General features: G+C 44.2%; 1 protein-coding gene and 1 pseudogene across 1 annotated transcript in view; one reads left to right on the top strand and one right to left on the bottom strand.

The window, feature by feature from the left end:
• The window catches only part of LOC105742378, a 13,303-nt pseudogene extending 9,481 nt beyond the window's left edge, over window positions 1-3,822 (top strand).
• Window positions 1-4,346, bottom strand: part of Dlg2 (discs large MAGUK scaffold protein 2) — a 1,516,571-nt gene that overhangs the window by 369,642 nt on the left and 1,142,583 nt on the right. The window lies entirely within an intron of this gene.

Genomic DNA, 4,346 nt, shown 5'->3' on the forward strand with positions numbered 1-4,346 from the left:
AAGAGAACACTTTGAGAAATGGGGCCCACTCCCAGGTTGTGTGGTAATGAGAGATCCCAGAAGAGAACACTTCAGAGACTTTGGCTTTGTGACTTACTCTTGTGTTGAATAGGTGGGTGCAGCAATGAGTGCTCAACCACACAAAGGTGATGGTGTGTAGTGGAACCAAAGAGAGCTGTTTCTAGAGAGGACTCAGTAAAGCCTGGTGCCCACCTAACAGTGAAGAAAAATTTTGTTGGTGGTATTAAAGAAGATACAGAAGAATAGAATTTGAGAGATTATTTTGAAAAATATTGCAAGACTGAAACCGTAGAAGTTATGGAAGACAGGTAGAGTGGGAAAAAGGGAGGATTTGCCTTTGTAACTTTTGATGATCACAACATAGTTGATAAAATTGTTCAGAAACATCACTTTATTAATGTGAAGTGAAAAAGGCCCTTTCTGAACAAGAGATGCAGTCTGCTGGATCACAAAGGGGCTGTGGTGGTGGATCTGGCACCATTATGGGTTGTGGAGGAAACTTTGGAGGTGGTGGAGAGAATTTTGGCCATGGTGGAAACTTTGGTGGAAGAGGAGGCTGTGGTGGTGGAGGAGGTGGCAGCAGAGGTAGTTATGGGGGAGGTGATGGTGGATATAGTGGATTTGGAGGTGATGGTGGAAACTGCGGTTGTCCCAGTCACAGTAGTAGAGGAAGATATGGTGGTGGTGGAACAGCATATAGAAATACCCAGCTTCAGTGGCCTGCTCCACATGCCACTGAAGCCCCTGGGGTTGGGCTTGTGTGGCATGTGGTACTGGGGATCAGATCTGGGTCCTCGTGCTTGCTTAAGCAGGTGCCTAGACCACTGAGCTATCTCCTTGGCCCAAAATTACTTTCAAATGAAAAAAAAAAATCTCAAAATTCTTACAGTTTTTGTGCTTTTTTCTTTTAAAATGTATTCGTGACTTTTAGTGTGTTAGATTTGTTGAGTCCTAACTGTGTTTATTTTATTTATTTATTTATTTTTGCTTGATGAATAAGTTTATTGGTCTTTATCTGAAAAATCTTCATAGAAATTTGGTTTAACTCTCGGCAGCATGCTCCTGAGCTCTGAGGAAGCTTGCCTTCTTTTGAGCTACCCGATCTTTCTTCTGGGCAAAGGACATTTTGGGATGGTCTCACCTCTTCTTTGTAACTTCTCTTTTCGGCTTCTTTGCATAGACTGGATTCTCTCATATAGCAGCATGAGCTTTCTCATACATCTCCTCCATCAGGTCTGGAGTTACACTGTTCTTTATGTACTGAGAGAACTGTTTCTTGTAAGCATCTTCATCTTCTTCCATTAGGTAATGCGTATAGTCTGCAACATTCTGACCCATAATGTGCTTCCGATGTACTTCTGCATTGAACTCCTTGCCTTCAGAATCATAACCAGGGAACCATTTGGTGCTGTGAGGGACAGACAAGCCTCCACCCACAGCACCCTTTAGGGCTGCAAAAGCTTCATTGCCAGCTGTAGTTCTGGCGAGGCCTGCAGCCAAGCAGCAGGTGAAGGCACCAGGCTTGCCATCAATGCTTTCCACATTGTACTCATCTCCAGTCACCTCCCCCTGGCCTTCATAGATCGTATCCATGCCAAACCTACTGAGAAGCCTGCGGGCCAGCAGCAGGCCAGTACAATATGCTGCAGCAGAATTTGTTAGGTCAACTTTCACACCGTACTTTGGTAGTTCATGTGCATGTGCCGCACAGACTGTCATATCCCCTTCAATACGGGCATAAGCAATCTGACAAATGATATCTCTGTTAGTTATACTAACTATCATCCTGTATTTAGGTGTGCTGTACTTATTTTTGTCCTGTATTACCAAGCGTTTCCTAGCATAGTAATCAGTTTTCCCCTCTCGTCATCTTCTAAACTTCACTTGGTATCTCTTAAAGTAGGCCTTATTCTTGACAACCTTAACAAACCCATCCTGTGTAATATAGACCCGCATCCGTGGCCCTACACAGACCTGCAGGCCAAGCAGCACCACAAGGGGAAAAAGCCCTAGCTGTGTTTAAAACACCTCCATTCTGAAAAAAAAGAAGCTGTGGGGAAAAAGGACCCCTTCTCCACTGCTGGTGGGAATGTAGACTGGTGCAACCATTATGGAAATCAGTGTGGAGACTCCTTAAAAAACTAGGTCAGGAAGAGCGGTACAAGATGCTGCTGCCTGTAGGAGCATGAAGGGCCTGTTGCAGTAATAACCAGAGGACCCTCAGGCCTTGGCTTGGCTACAGCAGGGTGACTGGTGGGGGCAAGGGGCTCGTGCTGTGCTTCTGGACCTGCCCAACTCTGATGGAGAGGACAAGACTTTGGGAGAGAGCTGTATGTTTGCCCCAGCTGACGTGACATCTGAGAAGGACGTACAGACAGCTCTGACTCTAGCAAAAGAAAATTTTGGACACGTGGATATGGCTGTCAACTGTGCAGGTTTTTCAGTGGCCAGTAAGACATACCTCTTAAAGAAGCAGCAGAAAGCCAACATTTTGGCCCTAGCCTTCTAAGGTCAATTAAGACTCAGGACATATGAGAACTTGTACTGTAACGTCATGTACCTCGGTAGTGTCCCAAATTTTCTGATCAAGAAGATTATGGGGCCAAAGAGGAAAGTGATCGATGATGCAGAGTGTGCCTAAGGAGAGTCACATGGGGAGAAGACACTCTCTCAGGCTTTCACAGAGAGCACATTGGCCAACCATTGGCCGTGACTCATCCACATGGCTGACACTGACAAAGGTTCTACAATCTGAGGTACAGGATCTCAGGATAAATCCTGAGGACATTTCACTGACCTTCTCAGATCAAAAAGCTACAACTCTTGTTGCACAGGTCCTGCTTTACCTTGGTCTTAACCATCCAGTAGAAAAGTATGAAGATGAAATATAGGAAGTAAAGCCATGTTGTTAGGTTGAGCTGTGGGGGACTCAGGTCAATAATTTCTGACACTGCCAGTTAAACAGAAGACTCAATGCTATTGTGGGCTACTGGACTCTTTTAGAATATTTTGCTGAGTTTACACACCTATAATATTCAACAACAGAACTTAAAAAAATTGGGGTATAACTATGAATGTCCATTTTGTATCTGTGTATTCAAAGTGGTTGGGATAGACATATAGTTGCATTCTCTTAATGAATAGAATGATTTTTTCTAATGGTGTTTGTAAGTAGGATCACAAGTCTGCATCTTGTACAGCAATTAACCACTAAGAAGAATATATGCAGTGTATTATTTGTTGAAACTGTACTTTCGATTTGATTTGAAACTGTCTCATTGCTATATGTTTATCAATAAAACTTTGAAAAGAAAGAAAAAAAAAAAAGAAGCAGCAGCCCCACAGCTTGGAGGACTTCCAGCGAGTTATCAGTGTGAATCTCTTAGGCACCTTCAGTGTGACCCGCCTGGTTGCTGGTGAGATGTGCCGGAATGAACCAGACCAGGGAGGCCAATGTGGGGTTACCATCAATACTGCCAGTGTGGCTGCCTTTGAGGGCCAGGCTGGACAAGCTGCACACTCTGCATCCAAGGGAGGCATAGTGGGCATGACACTTCCCATTGCTCGGGATCTGGCTCCCATACGCATTTGGATGATGCCCATTGCTCCAGGCCTGTTTGGCACCCTCCTGCTGACTAACCTCCCAGAAAAACATGCAACTTCTTGGCCAGCCAGGTACCTTTCCCCACTCGACTTGGAGACCCTGCTGAGTATGCTCATCTGGTACAGACCATTATCGAGAGCTCATTCCTCAGTGGAGAGGTCATCTGGCTGGGTGGGGCCATCCGCATGCAGCCTTGAATGGAGAAGGCAGGGAAAACACAGGCTCTTGGGCCTTACCTTCCTCCAAGGAAGCCCAATAGCCATTTGTAACTATCTACCAATGCCTATGTGACTAATAAAGTCTCTGAAGGGATTAAAAAACCCCAAAACACTAGGACTGGAAGTCTCATTCAAGCCAGCTATTCCCCTACTGCGAATTTTCCCAGAGGAACTGAAAACATCATATCATAGTGATATATGTGTACCTATGTTTACAGAAGCACAATTTGTGATAGTCAAATCTTGGAAACAATGAAGATGCCCATCACCTGAGGAATGGATGAAAAAGAGGTGGTATTTTTATACAGTGGAGAATTACTCAGCTATAAAGAATGATAAATTCAAAGCCTTTATACTTCAGTGTATGCCACTTGAAGATACACCCATAAGTGAAACAAACTAGACCCACACCAGTCTCCCTAGTGTAAGAACTCAAAAGAAGAAATAAAAATAGAAAGGTAGAACACAATTAAAAGGAAAGCAAGAACTTGAGGATTAGACAA

The sequence above is a fragment of the Octodon degus genome, unplaced genomic scaffold, assembly GCF_000260255.1.
Source record: "Octodon degus isolate 3935 unplaced genomic scaffold, OctDeg1.0 scaffold00049, whole genome shotgun sequence".
NCBI classification, from domain to species: Eukaryota; Metazoa; Chordata; class Mammalia; order Rodentia; family Octodontidae; genus Octodon; species Octodon degus.